General features: G+C 40.0%; 2 long non-coding RNA genes across 3 annotated transcripts; both read right to left on the reverse strand.

Moving 5' to 3' along the window:
* Window positions 1-684: 684 nt before the first annotated feature.
* Window positions 685-16948, reverse strand: LOC121653310. The gene is made up of 4 exons (XR_006012778.1): window positions 16862-16948; window positions 14116-14122; window positions 7471-7475; window positions 685-695 (listed from the first exon to the last, which is right to left on the reverse strand). It is a non-coding gene; the product is annotated as an uncharacterized LOC121653310 (long non-coding RNA).
* LOC121653309 lies at window positions 11826-12393 on the reverse strand. Of its 2 annotated transcripts, XR_006012776.1 has the most exons (3): window positions 12205-12393; window positions 11962-12129; window positions 11826-11890 (listed from the first exon to the last, which is right to left on the reverse strand). It is a non-coding gene; the product is annotated as an uncharacterized LOC121653309 (long non-coding RNA). The 2 variants fall into 2 exon arrangements; XR_006012777.1 differs by lacking the exon at window positions 12205-12393 and having other exon boundaries at window positions 11962-12190.
* Window positions 16949-20590: the final 3642 nt, after the last annotated feature.

The following is a 20590-nucleotide window of genomic DNA, read 5'->3' on the forward strand; positions in this document are numbered from 1 at the left end:
TTTTACCCACTTTGCTGTGGTACCTCGCTGTCACACTGCATGCACATATTATGAAAAGAAATCTGTGTAGGCTTTTTGTAGGCTGTGGTATAAAAACTGCTGTTTAAGAAACAAAAAGCCATCAATGGGTCACTTTTCCTACACATGTTTATAGGTTAGTTTTTTTTTTTTTTTTTTTTTTTTGATTGTCTTTATTACAGCTAAAGGTCCTATGCTATTTGATCATTTTAAATAACTTAGCATCAGTGAAAGAGATCAATTATATCCCCTTCATACACCATGTGTTCCCTGCAGGAATTTCAATTCACAGCCACTATCAAGTGCAAAAATATATGCTTTTTGTAAACAATGGCCAAATCAGAAGTAAATTCCCAACTATATTTCCTAGTAAATCAGACTGCATGACTGCAAATACTTTCCCCTAAATATAAAAATATAAATATGTTTGAGCAGGGCCAGGACCAACAATCACTGAGTCCAGGCCTTTAGCAAACTCTCTTTTGTAAAAATTCTAAGTAAAAAAAAAAAAAAAAAAAAAAAAATATATATAGCCTATATATATATATATATATATATATATATATAAGACTTAAATGTTCAACATCCAGATGGAGGTTGAATTGATTTTTCAACAAAAACTTCTGTAAATTTGTAAACGTTTCAAAATGTACATCCACACAAAACCACTGCAATCGCTGGAGTACATATGCTGTACATATGCTAGGCCTGTAAGTTGCGCTGTAACGTACATGCATAAAAAAACATGGAGCGTGCACATAACTCATGAACATAAGGATGGCAGAGAATCAAGCTAAAAATGTGACGTTTGTGTAGATTTGTTTTTACAGATTTTGCTGTGTAATCCATATAATTAAATCTGATAAACTGAAACAACACCAGATCACAGCTCTATAATGAACCGCTTTGACAGCATCTCATAGACTTGCCCTGATTCCCATGCTCCCGTCTGCTGTGTTGCATTAACATACCAGAAACCATTTAGGGCTTGGCCCATCAAAATTTGACCAGGACCAGGGTGGATGCTGAGTTCAGGTACTGTTCTAATAACTTATTTTTTCACTGTCACTTCATTGCAGTCCTTCTAGGCCTGCTGAAAACAAACTGAGCCTTTAACTCTGCAGTCTTCATCCTAAACCAGTTGCTGACAAAAAAGGGGAAACATATGCTCACATTAAAAAGCTATTTTACTCCCTGTAATATATCCATGGGCTGTGTGCTCATGCAACATGCAACACTCGCTCTGATGCTTCACTTTAAATTCTACCATGCTGCATTAAAAGACCTAAGGGGTGAACAGAAATAACACAACATGGCTTCTGAGACAGCAGTAGCCCCTGTTGTTTCCAGGCTCAGACTTTTCCTGTGTGCATGATCACTTAAAAAAAAAAAAAAAGATAATTTTTATGCTTACTGCACAAAATACACAGATTATCCAAAACTTACTTAATAAGAACAGGTCAAGTTGTTTGAATGGAGGTGTGAAACACATTTTGGCAAAAGTAACAATGTGAGTGCAATTAAGAGGACTATAGCAGTGTTAATTGTTCCAGTAAACATTGAGATGTAAATATGATTAAAAAAAACTGTTTTATGACGAAATTTAGTGAATAAAATTGTCACATTTTAATTTTGTCTAAATGTTGTAAATTGGGTGACCAAGGTGATAATTAGATAATTGCTCAACTGTAATTTAATTAACAATCCAATGTTGATTCTCTACCAAATAAGCATTTTAATTTTGGATTTAATGTAAGTCATCATTTTATAGTCTTCTGTGTGCAATTTAACCTGATTTTGCTCTTAGTAATACTGTATGTTCAAGAAAAGGATTGATGGGATTGCATCACTCAGTTTGGATGAGCTGACGTTTGTGCAGCTTTGCTTATAACCCTTCAAAATGAGTCATCTTTTAAAGATAAGCCTGTTAAATGGTGACTCGGGTGTATAAGAGAACAGAGCCTGAGTTTACAGCTGAATTATTGACTGTCATTGCTGAAATTATTTCACATGCTGTTATTTTTGGATACTACTTTTACAGGATGTAAAAAGAAAATAATAGAAAGAAAGAAAGAAAATAATAATGAAATGAAAATTACTTTATTAATCCCTGAAAGTATTAAATGAAATGGAAGTAGTAGAAGTAAAAGACACCTTCATCGTTATCGATAAATAAGTTAACTGTGGCCATTTACAGTTTAGCCAGAGCTCTCAGATCATTCAATATGTTCTGCATGGTTTCTGAGTTCTAGTTTCAAGATTCATTCATGGTTTACATCCCATCCAAAAATAACCATATATGAGTTTTCTGACCTTAAATGGCAGCTATATGGTAAACTTGGAAGACTCATGTTCAGCTGTTTGTGACACCTCCGTACGTCACAGATTCGTAGATTTTAGTCTTTAAAAACACCTCAGACTACGGAAGCATGGGGCTGTCACCCAAATAAAAAATTGGACCTTATCACGTTATAACGTGATAGTTTTATCCTAAAAACATGAAACGTATCACGCCATAATGTGATAAATGTTAATGTAAGAACATGAATCAAAGTAGCCTGTACAGTATGCAGATGTTGTTGCGACCTATATTGGAGCAAAATACATTTTATAGAAAATATTTTCATCAAGTAGAAACCTTTCAGTTATTTTTGTCAAGGATTAATTGTTCTACTCTGATTTATTGTTGAACACACAGAAATGTCGGACAGTTATGAGCAACACGGTGCGTCACCTGCCTGCACAGCGAGACGGTGTGTGCGTGTGTCTGAGTTGCCATCAAGTGTGTGCGCTGCTTTTAGTTAATAACATGAACCAGTGATTACGCCTATAGCTGTCTTCTGAAATAAAAATGAAAATTATAAAGGCTATATGCACCGCTGGGACTAGAAGATGCTTTAAAGATGCAACGTCAACAATATCACAGCGTCCTCCAAGCTTCTCCAATAAAGTACAACTTAATCCCATCTGGGAAATTAGCCATTTCTCTGACCATAACATGTACAGTTTCCCCATACAAGCCCAAGGGTTGCCGGTTCAGTCCCGGCCCTTTCGAGCTCATGTGGAGGTGTCCCTGAGCAAGACACCGAACCCCTAATTGCTTTCTAATGGGTCGTGGTTAGAGCCTTGCATGGCAGCTTCCGCCATCAGTGTGTGAATGTGTGTGTGAAAGTGTGTGTGACGTACATGTAAAGCGGTACAGACCATTTTCCATTTAAATAGTCACAAATTTTCACCACAAAACTATCAAGTTATAACATGATAAGGTGCCTTTTTTTTTTGGATGACAGCTCAAGGCTTCCGTATCGGAGGTAGATTTTTCTCAGTTTAAGGCACCTTACAGATCTCAGATTTCAGTTTGCAGCTGTGGGGGTAGAAGTTACTGTCCCAAAGTTCTGGTAAATTTCTGGCGGGATAATGAAGTGCTCTGGAAAGATTCCAGCTGTTTTACACAGGTTGTTGGTTTACCAAGCTTCTCTGCATGGTGTGCTGTATTGCTTTGCAAAGCCATGCTGGGCACTGAGCCAGGAGAATGACTGATCAGAGTTTTGCTGCTGCTGCACCACGAGCACATCTATAATGCTTCATCATATCAATATCTAGCCACTTTATGACCGAACGTTTGATCTGCTCACACTGATATTCAACAAGTCATTTTACATCCACATTTTGTCAGTGCGTGACACGCAGGGGCTGTAACTGTGGTGCGGATCCCATTATGGAACATGACTTAATTCTCCTTGACACAAAGCCAATTGAGGGAGTGATTGTTTCTCAGGTTCATCCTCTCTCTCCATGCAGAATGAGAGCAGCAGGGTGGTGGTGAGGAGGTGGGTTTTATTAAGCATTGAAAGATCACAGCTGAGGGAGGGGGTAGCTGTCAGGGTGTGTGAAAGGAGGGACAGGACACAGTATAGTCCATCACTATCACTGTGATCCCTGAGAGACTTATTACAGAAACAGGCCACGGAGAGAGCTGGTAATTAATTTGGAGAGAGCTGATATTGGTTGTGATGCACAGGGACTGACAACGCTTGCTGCACCTATGGCGCTATGTGTGTATATCTTTATAAAAGCAGGAAACATTTGAAGAGAAAAAGCAGGAAGATAAACCAGATGAAGGCAAACACAAAGGAGGGAGATGACAGAAATGCCTTATAGCTCCAGCTTGCAGCTAACGTCAAAGATCCTCTACAAAGATGGCCCATAGCAATGCATATTTATGCCTCTTCTCTTCCCCAGGCTCCCTGCTCCTCTGCAACTCATATACTCCTCACTAGCTCTTCTTTTTCACACTTGTCCATCTATACAGTCATCGCTTTCCCTCTGCTATCATCTCTCTGGTTCCTTTCTTCCTCTGTCATGATTGTGTCATAGGCAGCTTTTTACTTTTTAAAATAATGAAACTATTCTTGGCATGGCAAATTATTAATGTCACAGAATTGAAATGGCTTGTTTCCCATTAGTTCATCATTTCAGAAAGCTCTAAGACAGCTCTGCAGTGGCACAATTACTGTGCTAAGCAACTGCTGAGATTGAAAGGGGAACCAAGTTTGTGCTCTTACTCATGCAAATCCACCATTAGATAATGGCTAAGGACAAAATCTAAATTGTTTTGGAATGATTCAAGGTTAATGAGAAAATGAACAAGAAAAAAAAATCAAAAAGCCAAAAAGATTTACAGTACTTATTCTGTAACTTATTTTCCAATGCTCTGAAAGGAAAGATGATTTTTTTGCTCACATTTTTCACCTTATCTCATAATCTTTCCCAAGAAGACATCAATAACCTTGAATTTAGCTCCTCATATTTTTGTGAATGTTCAGGACATAGTGGACTTAATCACTCCAAGAGGAAAATTACTGGCATGATAATCCCACAAATCAATATCCTGGGAATCTTTGTCATCATCCTTGTCATTCTTTTACAACTGTGGTCAAGTCATTTATGTAAGACTGTCCACTGGATCTGCCTGCAGCCAGAGAAGCAGTGGAAAAGATGAAATCGGGACAAATTCTGACTCATTAGCAAAGGTTATTAAATCCATGTCTGCTGCTGCTTAATTTATCTTTAGAAGTTTAACACAGCTGGAAAACATATCAGTGGTGGCAAATTCCAACGCTACTAAGTGGCTTCTGGTGTGGACCGAAGGTAAGTTCAACTAAAGATGTCCATCACCAATCACTTCTGAGCACAAAGGAAAAACCATTATGGCTGCTTAAAAATGTCAAAGTCCTCTTTTAAGTCAGTGTCTGCTTTGAATAGATATAGATGTCAATGAAGCCAATATAGATGTCCTCCAGGTTGGAGTAGAAGCCATCAGTTCAGGAAATGAGTGGGCCAGGCGGTCAAACACTTCCAAGAAATCCATTACTTTCATTAAGGCTGGAGAACAGCTAAAAGCATCTGTTACATAAATATCTGCAGGATTTCTGGCCTCTACAAGGACTGCCAACTGCTGGTGGACAAGGAGCACATCCTCACTACCACCCTGATACTGGACATCATACTTTTGTCTAAGCAGGGGCTTTTTCGTGTGATCTCTGTTCAGAACTTTTAGCATTTTTGGGATGGAAGGAAAAAGGAAGAGAGCAGCCATCCACAAAATCACCACAGTGGCAGAGCGATCATCAAGTTGGCTGTGGCTGAAGAGATGGGGTGAGTAGTAGGGTGGTTGCCATCTGGTTGCAGGCTGGGGCGCCAAATACTGGATGAATCCAAGTACCAAAAGCACTGTGTGCTCAGCAATAGGAAGGATAAACCCAGCAAAGAGTCTGAGGTGTTCACCAGCCTCCTGACTCTCCGGATATGAGTGTAATGGGATCTTCTGGGGTCAAGCTCAGTCACCAACAACCTCCCCTTCACAACAACCCAAAGAGTCTAATGAGCCGCTAATGTGAGACAGTCTAGGACACTATCAGAATTATTATTTTTTTTAAGTCCCTTCCCAGACTTGTCTGGGCTCTTTTGGCTGAATGAGTACCGGGGACCCAAACGTATGCACAGAACTGTGTGGCAATGACAAGAAATGTATAAAACTAGAGCAGAGCGGAGGTTCAGCTGTAGTGATCTGGACTGGCAGGAAGGATTTTTGAGGGACACAGAGGAGAAAATTAAAGGCTGCTTTAAAACAGTGATTAAGAATGGGAAGTTGACCAGGGAGATAAATTGTTGTTGAGATGATGTAAAGCAGGTACAGATCCACTTTACCAAGGAAACACAGACACCGACCACTATGGATCCAGTCAGTGGGCAGGTCTTAATGTTAAGACTGATCAGTGTATGTTATCCTTAAAAGAAAACATCCCAAGCCTTTATGTTGTTCATTATGTGAAACTGTCAGAATTATTTTTTAGCTCTTTCAATATCCACAGAACGCTTATAAGCGAGTAGAAGGAGACTGCCAGTGGCATCGTCCCACAACATATCTAACAGACTTGAGCTGGAGTCCCGTCTGACTCAGAGTTTTATACAAACATTATTTTGCTTCAGTGCCAGGCACTGGTTAGGTCCAATTATAAAATGACCTGCTTTGGGTTAGACAAAATTAATAATTTAAAAAACAAATTAATAAATAAAAATTAAATAGTCCCAAATATTCAAGTACACTGTGCTGTGGGAATAATTCTGGTAGCTGTACCGTCAATGATTGCAACAATGAGTGGAAATAATCCACTCCTCCGGGCACAGCTTCCAGTAATGCTCCTCCTGCTGCTGGAGTGTTTACAATTGATCTGTTGCTGCGATCATACTTGATACTTTCTCCAGTGGCATTATTCTCTGCAGGCCACAGTCCAACTTTCCTTTATCTTTGTAGTAGGAGCAATTTTCATGTGAAGTTTGAATCAACAGTGCACTCTTCTCTCTTTTTGCTTCACATTTACAAAGAAGGCTCAAATGCTACAGCCAAAAGGACAATGAGACAAAAATCTGGAAAAAAAAAAGCTCTCAGACTACCTTATTGTATATTTCATCCTTGAAATGGAAATTTGTCTTTGGCTCTGGAAGAACACATCTATAGAATACACTGGCCCTCATTTATCAAAGGAACGTGGAAACGAGCACATCTGATGGCAGGAATGATCTTACGATTGGATCCACATGTGATTTATGAAACCTTTGTATCTGATCGATCCCAGTGTAGGAATCAGGCCTTGATTAAAGTGGCAGCTGAAATTCATCGTCATTTACATGTTACATCCTTAATTATTTGTGGTCCAGAGGCCTCATCCGATGAGGTCAAACTACAGAAAGGAGACATTTTACCCCCCAAAAAAGAAACTTTTCAGAGGTGTAAAACAATAAAGAGGTGCTGTTTGACAGTGAAAAAGTGAAGTGAAAAAAGTTATTGTTTAGGTTTATTGTTTTTATTTTTTGCAAATGTGTTAAATATGTAGCTGCCTATGCTTATATGACGGTTTATTTTAAGTGTTTGCTGCAGCACTAATCCACACTGACTCAAACCTGCTTACACGATCACAGACCAGTTGTGAGATTTGATCGTATCCTACGCTTATGTACAAATTGATAAATGCCAAACCTTGCATTGAAATGGTTGTGCACAGATTTCTATCATACGTTAATTTGATAAATGAGGGCTAATGACATAACTAGATATAAAGATTAATAAAAAACACAGAAAACACTACATATACATATTTATACTACAAATAAACAAAACAGTGATGCAACCAGGGCTCGAATTACGGGGGAGCTAAGGGGAGCTTGGCTCCCCTGAAAGGCAGAGGAGATTTCCTAAAGATATTCAGCCGATACTTTTGGAAGCCCTAAAAGTCTTCCAAATGACACGGATGATTTGTTCTGTTTCCATTGTTTGTTTGTTGTGTGCTGTGAGCGTCCACACAACCACCTGATGTGCTTCTTTTTGTGGTTAAAGAACTTTCCGTCGCGTAGTTTTTTTAATAGTAACCATATTTTTGACCGTGCTACGTGCACTAATATAAATGCGTGTGCACATGCAAAAATAAGGCTCCCCCGAAAGCCCCAAGCAAATTACATAGGGTCAAGTGATTCCACTATTTGTGATGCCAATTCACCCTAAGTTAGACACTCCATACATTTGCTTTGAAGGGATGTGAGGGCAACAGGCCTGAAATCATTACTGGGTTTGGAATGGGGAGATTTTGGTATAGGAATAATATTCACTGTCTTCCAGGCCCGGGAATAAAAGTTTAAATTTAAGAACAGTCAGATGACAGTAGGTACCAGTTGTGCTGAACTGTCCTTTAAACCGCTCCATAAAAAGTCCATCTGGGCCATGTGTCTTATGGGGATTTGTTTTTTTGCAATACAGAGAGGACCTTTCCCTCCTGAATGGTCACTGGACAGGATGTCAGCCCAGTACAGACAGCATCACACTCATCCCTAAAGTCCTATGTGTCATATCTGGCAAAGAATGAGTTAAGAGTGTTTGGGAGGTCAGGGGATCATTGCCCAGGACCGCAGGCTGCTATTGTCTGCACATCATTTTATTCGGCCCCCTTCAAGTATCTCTCACGTTGCCCGTACTCAATTTCTCCTCAACCGTGTCTCTATAATACATCTGTGCCTTTTGATCATGGATCGTAACTCTCTAAGTCCTTCATGTTTCCAAAATCACCCTGAAGAAATGCTTTCATGTTCAGGTTTAAATTATATTTGCATTCTTTACTGACCCCGGGTTTATTATTTGAGAACACTTTGATTTGTTTTGTTTTGATTATAGAATCCACACAGCTAGTTATGGTATCATGCAACATATCATATTCATTTAAACAGTCCTGATCCCTAAGAAATGAGTCCCAATTAGCGGCCTCAAAACAGCAGGTTTGACAACAAAGTAAAGTAGGTTTACCTCTCTTCAGTGACTGGCATTACTTTGGTAGAAGGTGGACAACATTATTATCAGACGGTGGGCAGCACCAAGCTACATAAGCATTGTCTACGTTGCCAAAACAGAGATCTGAAGTTTTGTTTAATATTGTTGGACATGTGGCATGCTGCTCTAAATGTGGCAGGAGTGCAGAGTTATTGCATTTGTTAAAATCTCCAAGAAGGAAGACAGGGTTGTAAGCTGAAAGGCATACCTCCTTGTTAGAACTGGCATAACTCCAGTCTCTATCTTTTGAGAACAGTATGGTAGAACTGAGTTATCTAAGCCTGGGAGGCCAGCATCTAGTCCGGATAAATACTGTGCACAGATGTGAATGTACAGTGGTCGTCAGTGGCCAAACATCTTCCAGAAATAAAGAGGTTTTCATCTCTGAGTGGATCTAGTAGCCTCAGGTGCAGATGCATAAAAAATACAGTTTTTAATGACAGGTTGTCCTTCATTGTCCTTTGATTTTGTTACACTGCTCCTATAAGCTATCAGTCCAATGTCTTCACAAATCTCACTGTCATCCATCCTCATGCTTCTTTTCAGGATCATATGGAAGTGGTTTTAATCCACAGTTAGCATTGAGACACAGAACAAGAGACTCAGGACAGGTCAGTGAATTCATCACAGTAACACCAGTTTAGGTTAACCAAAAAAAAGAAAACACTGATTAAATTGCCCTTATTACTCCTAATTTTCCTACATTTCTTTTAAGTAGACAGTTAATTTTATTTTCAGCCCCAACCCTCCTTTCTTTTGTCCCATTCTCCCACCATCTCAGCATTTTCTTTTAGAAAACATGCTTCTTAGATAGAAGCCACGGTAGTTTTGAAACTAGGTCCTGGGCTTCAAATAGCAGCCCATTATATCCCAGGAGCACACAGCATGGAAAGGCCAAGAGAAACTGAGTCACACGAACACACACACACACACACACTTATACTGAGAGTGTGAGAGATGGAGGGGGAATTGCTTGATGAAAATTAATATGTCATTTGGTGCTGCAGACAATACCCAGTGGACCCATAGAGTATAAGAGGCATTACTTGGATCCTTTTCTTTTGAAGATATTACGTCTACCTGTGTGTTCAGCACAGTTGGGATGATTTAGGTGGGAACACTCATTGTGGGTTTTCTTTGATGTGCTCATGGACTGCTGGTTATTTCCCACCCTGTTTAAGTCCTTTACCCTTGATACCTTCTGTGTGGTGTCATGTATCTGTGTGAATGTAGGTGTGCACGTGGAAGTGTGTAAACACAAAGGGTTTAATAACACAAATAAAATAAACAGAAATGGCACAGGACTATCGGTTCTACAATCCTTCATTATCCAATCATAAACATTTAGTAAATATCTCTACTAGAAAAAATATGAAGATCTTAAATGTTCACAATGACAGATAATATACCAAGACAAAGAAGTGGGAAGGCAAAGTATACTGGAACACAATGAGAACGTTTCTCCAAAAATGAAAGTGAAATGGGTGTGACACAATGTGAATTTTTGTGCTATAAATTAATGAACCATAAAATTCCATTTATGTAAAAATGACAAAATTCATTTCTCTGTCATCAGTTACATGTTATTTTACTTTTTAATTAAAGCAGCTACCTATTTACACTCAGTACTTCTAGATTGGGAGAAAGGAAGTAATGTTTCACAAGGAAATTATAGACAACCTCAAACAAAAATTCAGTTAATCTACAATTAAACATTTTCTCTTAAAATTCCTGTTTTGACAGAATCAGTGGGAGAAAAAGGGACATCTGATTAAACTCATCATCGCCTTGTTACTAGTCTTTACAATAGTTATTTAAAGAGAAAATTTAACATAAAAATGTACATTTAAAATAAAAAAAAATTAAACCATTGCATTTGTTGTACATTACGGTATGTTACTGTTAAACATAGAAGTTTGTTAAGAACATTAAGTCCCTTTTTCATGACTTTTAAAAACTTAGAATCTTAAAATAAGAAGAAACACTGTAAAAGTTTAGAATTTTGGGGCTTTCTACTTTCCGTGGTAATTCCATGGTATACGCACAGTACATCATAATTTTTCGTGTGTGCACGCTTCTGTCTTGTATGGATGGACCAGAGATTTTTACTGAGCTGAGGGGGGAACAGACTTTAACACAACACCTGTTCACACCCAAATGCTATTAACCCTTTTTCTGGCACTCAAACTAAAATATTTGGAAATGTGAATTTTCAAATATTTAAAAGAGTGTTATTATAATATTGATCTAAGATAAGATCTTAGATTAGATAAGATCGACCTAATGAAGTAGCTAGGATATAATGCTGCCGTGAGACGCTGAAGCCCTGGACGGGACCTGGGCGCCGTCATGGGACGTTGAAGTGCTGGAGACAACACTTGAGACATGGGTCATGGAGCTGCTGGAGACAGTGATGTAAGGCAAGGTCTTTTTTAGCCTTGCTAAAAGTCACACCCCAGTATCAAGCTCACCAGATCTCGGGAGGTGATGCTGGGATAGCCCGGTGGGTCCATGGGCGGCCAGTTCATTCTGTCATGGTTGCGTGGCGTGGAAGGTGGTGTGGACCCGAATGTAGGCTTGAAGAGGCAATAATAAAAAGGTATGAAGGTTTTAATAACAAAAAACTGACCTTACAAAAACACGATGTAGGCAAAAGTGTGACAAGAAGACAATAAACTGGCAGAGAATAAATTAAACCAAGGGGTGCATTTACACAGAAGAGACCTAAGAAGAAACAGATGAAGTGTGTTAGCTAAATCAAACCAGGTGCACTAATGACAGGAAGCAGAAAGCAAAACAGAACACACAAGTTCAAACCTTCAAAATAAGACAAGGAAAAGAGAATGAAACATGACCATAAATGACACGGTCGGAGACCGCGGTACAAAGAAGCAGACCCAAATGCAGAACACTTAGTGAGACAAGGAGTGAGATGCAAACAATGTTTATTTATAATAAATGTTAGTGGCTTAGTCCAGGTCCGGGAAGATCTTCCTATGAGAGGGCAGAGGATTAATGTGGGTCTGAGAGGGTGCTGGGTTATGTCTGCTATAGCAGCGGCTTACTGTATTCCAGAGGAAGACTGACGGTGGAGGAGTAAGCCAGGTGATGGTTGCTGGTGGAGGTGGAATGAGTTTGTTTGCAGGCAGGGCGAGCAGGCAGGCAGTCGACTTGGCATGAGGGACAGTCTTTATCCAAGGTGCTGTGGTGATCCAAGGTAGCAAGGTCTAAGGCTGAGGAATTAAGATGACAAGATAAGTTTACTGAGAACAAGGCACAAGGTAAGACTTAAAATGAGGCCTGGTTACCACGCAGTAAAGTGTGACAATCTGGCGAAGACTGGAGCTCCTGCATGATCTTAAATAGCTGGGAGGTAAGCTGGCTAACGAAGGTGCTGATGCGCTGCAGGTGGGATCAATTGTGGCTCCAGCCTCCGCCCTTCATCCCCATGGCAACCTGCTCAACCCTACCTGCAAAACTCAGACACACAGAACCATGACACATAAAAACCTAAACCAAAAACTCAAATCATGACAGAAGCCAGACCTTTGATGATTGGTGTGGAGAAGTCATTGTGGTTCTATGATTTCATGGCCTTGCAGGCAGAGGCATTTTATGCACACACATAATACTTTGCCCAATTAAGGGTTCAAACCTAATGTAACCTCAGGGTGGGTGTAGCACGTAGGGGCTCCAATTATGAGGCCACAACGGTCAGTGTGGGTCAGACACGTCGTTTTATTGAACATAACTAAAACCTTAAAACAAGACAAGATGATAGACGGTCTAGCTCTGGCCGAGAACCCAGACGCTCACCGCGGCAGGACTGGGGTTATACTACAAACAAAACATAAATCCAATTACTTCCAAACAAAAAACACCATGCTATAAACTGTGTGCACCACAAACCAAATCGCAGACTAAGTGAACTCCCAGCCCCAGACAACACCAGTGAGAGAAGGACGCTCCAGCCGCAGCACTAGAAGACAGGAGGAGACAGAGCGTTAAAAATCTAAAGCCACTCAAATGAATAATGCTAAAATGAAATAAAAAGGATAAACCAAACCATGTCAAATCAACTAAAACAAATGGCAGCCAGTGCTGTCCCTAAAACCAAAACACATTAAACATTAGGCTTCTTGTCACAGCTTATGGCAGACCCACAATTAAAAATCATAAAACAGTACAATAAACACACAACAAAAAGTCTATCTCACCAGCGGGCCAGGGAATCAATGCTCATAGTAGAGCTTGCCCGCTGGGTTTAAGTAGTTGAACCCTTCAGGCACACCTGCCATCAATCAGTCCCTCCTGATTACTACTACTCCTGATTTGGGGCGGCAGGGGCTCAGGCGGTAGAGCAGGTCGTCCAATGATCGGAAGGTTGGCGGTTCAATTCCCACTCCCGCAGTTATCTGTCGTTGTGTCCTTGAGCAAGACACTTAACCCTCCTTGCCTCCAGTGTTGGCATCGCTGGTGTATGAATGTTCGGCGATGGTCGGAGAGGCCGTTGGCGCAGACTGGCAGCCACGTTTCCGTCAGCTTGCCCCAGGGCAGCTGTGGCTACACACGTAGCTTACCATCACCAGGTATGAGGAGTGGATGAAAAATGGTATCACAATGTAAAGCGCTTTATAAATCTAATCCATTATTATTATTATTACCCGGCTCCATGAATTCCTTCCGGCTGCTACAGCCCTCTAGAGGCCAACTGCTACACTAATATAGTTTTTACAAGAAACCATCCAGTAAGAGCAGCTGGAGAGGCAGCAAGCTTTATTACTTTTATTTCTCCTTTATTTATCCAGATAAAATTCTCATTATGATTAGAAATGTTTTTTTCAAATGTGACCTGGCCAAAAAAGGCAACACAACCACAAGTACACAATTTACGATATAACAGAGATCAACTTTCAAAACACAAGAAGTAAAACAAAACATGCAAAACAAAGATAGCAGGCAGCAGAATGTTACCTTGAGCTGGATTTACACTTGTGCGGCATCTGTGTGCGGTCGGTTACATCGTTGAAGCTGGTGAGTTTGCGTTCGTACTCGAGCGTAGGATGTACATGCTATTTTGGTGTCGTGTTGCAGTTTCTCCTCCTAATCTGAAGGTGGCAGCAGGGGTGGTATCGGTCTGTAAACTCACCAGGTTTAGTCAGATTAGTTAATTATTTGAGTTGTAGGCCTATTAAACTGACAGGTGGATATTTTAAAACTTGGTTGCTTGGCTATAACAATCTGTCCACATATACTACTTATATATGTAAGTTTGGTAAAGCTGCATTTATTTAATTGAAAATAAAAATTTCAGCATTTTATTTTCTGTTTTATTGGTGGCATGTATATTTATAAAGCTGAAATGCAACATCTTCTTGACCTCCTGAACTAGAGATCCAAGTTTAGATAAGCTATGTATATTTTTTTTTTACATACAAAGCACTTTATTTTTAATATTACCAGTTGCTTGTTTATTTCTATACCTGAAATACGTCACCTATTAACCTTCTAATGCTGGGCTCACACCAAACGACTTTCACGGTCGCAGACTAAAAACGGAAGTCTTTAGGAAATCTTAGAAGCTTTACTGGAGTCACAGTGCCCTCCCTTCATCTCGGTCATTAGGTTTAAGGTGGTAATCTGCGCTGTTTAATGTCAATCTTTCTCCAGTCTTGGATCTGCAACAATTTCTAACATGTTAGATATTATCGCAAGCCACAGTGACGAAACACGATCAACATCCAACAGATGAGCTCTGAAAAGGCAGAAACAGGAATCCCGACATTCAGACCACCGGCAAAAACGGACGGGGGAAAAAAAAAAAAAGACGAACAAGAAGCGGTGATGAAACGTCGTCGGTGGACCGTCCAGAAAGAGGAGCGGGTGGTTATTGAGAAGTAAATGTCTGCTGTGGATCATTTATGTGATGTAATGATCTAACAAATAAGAGAAGAATAGAAAACTCGTTCATCCCTCCAGATTCTGATGAGTCGGTGTAACACCTGGTGGAGATGCAAAGCCACACTTAATAATGATGATGTGTAATTCCCTCCTGGAGGGAAACTCTCCCCTTGCTTGTTTTACTGTGTGCAGATCAGCCCTGTTCCATATCAACTGTCCAACAGGTCACAACAAATGCTAAAAGAATCTAGTTGCAGTCTTGTAATTTGTGACCCTATAGATTCACAATCTTTGTCCAATCTCAGTCTGAGACTAGGCTGAGACTTAAGACTCTAAACATTGGTCTTTAGATGTGAACTGGTAGTCTTTCAGAGTCTTGTGCAACATTTTAAAAGTCTTCTGGTGTAAGTCCAGCCTAAGTCACAAATATGTGTAACTGTGTGGAAATTATTTTTTTGTTTCATTGTTTAAAATCTCACTAAACTTTGCACGAGGTTAAGTGGCATTGATTTGTTTCATTTGATCACTAAATTGTATATTTAAAGAACTTAAAAGGTGTGTGGGGATGATCAAAAACAAATATTCACATTACTCATCACACTGTTAAGAAATTGCTTGTTTTACATCATGAAATATTTAGTGGCTTCTGCTGAACCAAACATGGCTCTACTGGTGGGCTGAAATGTTTGGGAACCCTTCATAAGGTTGGACAGTGTCTTATCGTTTAGGTTGAGTCAACTTTTTTATTTTCTATTAAATCTATAATAGTAATCTGGCATAGAAAAAATAAACAGAAAACAGTTATGTTGTTTAGCTCATCAGGAATCCTGCTGTGCTGTTGTACTGAACCTTTGGATGAGTGGGGGAGTGAAACGCACTGAACTGGTGGCTTTTAGGTTTGTGTTCATGGCTGTTAAATATAAATTTGATTTGAATTTGAAAAATGGGCTTTTGACGATTACTCACTCATATGTGGGTGCATGGATTTGTGGTTGTGCACACATAGGTGTGAGCATATATGTGCATTATGTGAGTAGGGGTGGCCTGAGTCTCCCGGTCTGACTTTTTGTCCCAGCCCTGGTCCTGCGTGCTGTTGTGTATGTTCATGTGAACATTTTATCAGATACCAAAGCCACTGAATTTTAACATATCATGGAATCATTTAACTTTACACAACTTGTCTCAGGCCAAACCCATAACCACACTTTAGATTAAGTTTTACACTGACCACTCCCTCTCAGGTGTACGGGTGTTGGGAATCTCAGATCACTACTGCATCAAGTTCTCCACCACATTCCATCCAGATTCTAAATGCCAAGAATCTGCCTTCTTCACCAGCAGACCGTTTTCTGAAGGGTTTATGTAATTATCTTCCTCATCCTGGAATACCGATGCCGTTCTTCCCACTTCCTTAAATACAGATAGGCAATATCCTGGTTTAACTCAACCTGTGCCAACATCTTGGACTCTATTGGCCCTGCTTACGTCTATGATGGCCACCTACTGCACACGTAATAGATTAGGATGTGCTGTTTAATGTGTGTGAATGTTGAATTAAGGCATGTATCTAATGCAACAGTCCACTCAAAATTCAAGATTCAAGATCTCAATTGTCATTATGCAAGCATAACAAACTTTTGAGAAGTCTCTTGGCTACAGCACACAAATGAGAAAACACAAATATAACTGGCACACATAAGTAACAAATGAAGATATAAAAGATATAAGAACACCTCTTTATATTTAAAAAGTGAGAAAATATCACAGCAGACAGTAATATGTACAGTGTGGATAAAGTGCATCCTAGCGCAAGGATGGAGGTCTGAGTGAGTGTGTGTCTGAGAATGTGTGAATCTTTGATGTGTGTGGTTGTGGAGGGTTTGGGTGCATGTGTCCGAGTACTCTGTGTGTGTGTGTCTGTGTGTGTGGTGGTGGGGTGGGGTGGGGTCAGGGGTGGGTCAGGAAGATACCTTAATATCCGACACGACCCGTCCTACTTTTTTGGGACTCTTTCATTGGGGTACCAATCTAACCAATCCGACCTGAAAGGGAGGTGCTCAGCACAAAAAAATGTCACTTCCCATGCAACCCGGCATAAAAACAAACCAGGAATGGCTCCTTGTTAAGAGCAACAGATTTTCTTTTTGCTTCTTAAATAAATAAATAAAAAATGACATCACAAAGACCGTTCCGTGGACATTCGAGGAGGTCCGCACTTTCCACAGAATCATTGAGGAGGAAGAAATCCAGAGAGAACTGGATGGGCGTTACCAGTGAACTTCAGAGCAGTTCTGGGAAAAATGCAGAAAACTGAAAACAGATTATAGAAACAGAAAGGACCATAACAGCAGTAGTGGCGTCCAGCACGATTCGTGGAAATGGTTTGAGCAAATAGACGCCATTTACGGGCATAGACCAGCAAGCTTGGGAAGAGAGGGCGGGATTGATACAGCAACCTCTTTGTTGAAGGTGATGATGAAGACCGTTGGTAAGCTGCTGATATTCTTTGCTTGAAATTTTTATTTATTTTTTTTTAAGTGGCTGGGGGAGTTTGTCTCTAGTGGGGGCATAGATCTCATTATCTTAAAATTAGGGATACTGGATTGACTTACATAAAGCATGCTCTCTGTAACACGAGTCCTGTCTGTTATTGCACTCCAAGAGTAAAAGGGGGCAGGATCCACCAGTCCTGAAGGAGATGCAAACTGGGGATGAGAGGCTGGCTATGAAGGTGAAGGAGTGCCATGAACAATGGCTTCAGATGTTCCTGGAACATTCCAAAGAAGCAAGGCAACAAGAACTGCAGCAAGAACTGGATCTGACTGGACAGTCCCAAGAAGAGACTGCAGCCTTTAACCAGGTCTTCCTGGGAACTTTTGCCCAGCTGGTGCAGATCCGGGGCGAACACCGTGACCCCGGGTCATCTACAGAATAACATTTATAAGTGAACACTGGACTGATTTAGATTTCTTTTTTTCTTCTGTTTGGTCTTAAGCTGTTTTTCAGTTTTTATTTTTCCTAAATGAAATATTCTCTAATGCAGCCTTTTTCTATTTTAGTTATTCCTACACTTGGTTTTGGCTACTTAAAAGTTATATGGCTGAGGTGGTTAATGCTGATGCATTCAGAATTAGCTGAAATCCGTGGATGCTGCGCTGAAGATTCTTTCTTTAGAAGTTTAAGAGCCCTATTTCTTTTAAATGAACAAATATTGCTAGTAATATACTGACTAAACCCAGAAATAAATACATTTAATTATGTCAACTATTAAATTTTTCTGACCCTGTTAATATTACAATGAGCAATTAGCTTTTGATTTTACAAGATGTGATGAGGGGCAGATTTTCAGACTTTATTTTTACAAGGAATTTTACAGTTTAATCTCGAAGTAAATACAGTGAGCTTTTATAAATCAGCAGATTTTATAAAAAGTAAAAACATTAATAAAGCACCAAAAGAATGTTAACAGTTTAAAACTGCATCAGAGCCTCAAGTACATTGTGTCCCTCTTTCCCTGCCCCCTGAGGCTGTGCCACCACAGACTAATGAAATGGGTGCATCCTCCAATTCATTCTGGTAGTTTTCCCCGTGATTCTCAAAGTTTGTGCAAAGCACAGCATGCCAATACCATAGATTTGATTAGTTCTGTGTCACTGTCATTTCTTTTTAACCGACGCCATCTCCCTTTCAGTCAACCAAATGCATTTTCCATGAACACCTGTGCCCTTGAAGCAGTCTTGTTGTTAGTGTGCTGTTCAGATGAAAGCTGGACATTGTCAGGGAATAGTTCCATAAGCTAGTTTTTGAGAGGATAAGCAGAATCCCCCAATATATAATAGCCAACATTTGACCCTCCAATGTTTTTGGTGCAGGCTGATGAAGGTTGCCATGCTCCACCAACTTTCACAATGTGGACAATCTTAATACTTGAGCATCATGCAAACTCCCTGCCATTACTGCATATACACTCCAAAAGAGACCTTTTCCATCCACAACTCCTTGAAGAATTATGGAATTCCAGCCTTTTTTATTGAAATACTTGCATTGGTACTCTTGTGGGGCTATGATAGGTATATGTGAGCCATCAGTTGCACCTACACACTGTGGAACTCCTCACTTGTTCTCCATGTAGGCTGCCATGCTTTTCAGCTTTTCCCTGTCGGGATAACAAATCTGTTGAGGAACTAATATTGTGCATGCTGCCTTGCAGAACTCCTGCACACACCGACACACTATTGCTTTGCTGACACCGAAAATATGTCCAATACTCCTGTAATCATTGCTTGTAGCCAGCTTCCACAGTATGATGGCAATTCCACCACTCACTGGCTCAACTGACAGCCCAAGCAGTCGATCTGCTGTGTCTCTTTTGCAAAAGATGGATGATCTGATATACATAAATAGCTAATAGAATTCAATGCAGCAATGTGCTGGACTACTAACAAACTGCAAAAACACTTAATTTAATTGGAAGAACTGTGATATATAACAAGAAAAAAGATAAGCTGTAGATCAGACACTAGACATGATATGCTTCACCTCAGGATACTTGTTGTAGCAAAACCGAATATTCCACAGAGACATTCTATATGGTCTCTATAAAGGTTGTCCATAAAACCATAAACAGAAACAAGCATTTAGACATACTCCCAATAACTTTTGTGCTTAAAAAAATACATGGGCATGCTTTATGGGCTAACCCTAATCCCTATTGTGCAGAATTCACACTGAGGCTGTCACTGCTGCAGCCATTTTCATTTTAACAAACATTTAGAAAAAACATCCATAATGTTAATAAAATGTTAAAATTCTAGGGTTTTAATACTTTTAACACATAAAGTGAAAATGTTTGCTTACCCTGATGAGGCGTCATCTTTGTCTGGGAAATAAATTTGTGCTTCCCAACTTTTATTTCCAACACTTTTTTCTTTTTGCTGTGATTTTCTTTGCTGCCCGAAGCCTCCTCTCGAACAATGACCATCTTCTTCTCGTAATAAACAGCCAAACTGAAAGAAAAAAGAACACAAACTGTTGGATGATCTCTATTCTCCTTTTTTTCTGAGTTGTGTTTTGGTTACACTTCAAGGAAGGTGTTGCACTGCAACGACGTCATGGTGTTAAGTAACTGGGGGCGCTTATCGCTATCTGGTTGATACTCCACCTCTCAGGTGAGGTTATGGTTGGCTGTGGAAACGCAACAAGATTATAGTTTACAGACCATAGTCGTTCGCGCAGCTGTCCCGTCCCAACCTGCATCCTTTGGTAGAAACGAGGCATAAGTGTTGAACTTCAGGGTGGCTATTGCCTTCACAGCTTTGGGGAAGAAGCTGTTTCAGTTGTTTTATGGTGGTTTTAATGTTCCTGTCATCAGGAAAATCTGAAATCCCAAAAATAAAACCCAACCTTGGCTTAATAACGACCCCTGTTCTCTCAGACAGTTATGTAGTCTGTCCTTTTTTCATTTTCTTTCTGCCTGTCTGCGTATCTCTTTTGAAGTACTTAGGAATGATTTACACATACCAGCAAGCAGTTAAGGTTGCAATGTGAGGAATATTTAAAGGTTTTTGTTGACATCAGGAAAACCATCAGGACAAAATTTAAATGCCCTTCCCATGACCAGCCACCTCTTTGGTCTGCTCATCCGATCTGGACTGTTTTCAAACCATCTCTCTATCCACCCTATCAAACATTGTCTACAGCACGAAACCAGTAACCTGCCCACTATACAGTTTCCACTGCTCTACTAAAGAGCGTCTGACATGTTGGTCCAAGCATTCTCTCCATCATCAACAG

The sequence above is a fragment of the Melanotaenia boesemani genome, chromosome 14, assembly GCF_017639745.1.
Source record: "Melanotaenia boesemani isolate fMelBoe1 chromosome 14, fMelBoe1.pri, whole genome shotgun sequence".
NCBI lineage: Eukaryota > Metazoa > Chordata > Actinopteri > Atheriniformes > Melanotaeniidae > Melanotaenia > Melanotaenia boesemani.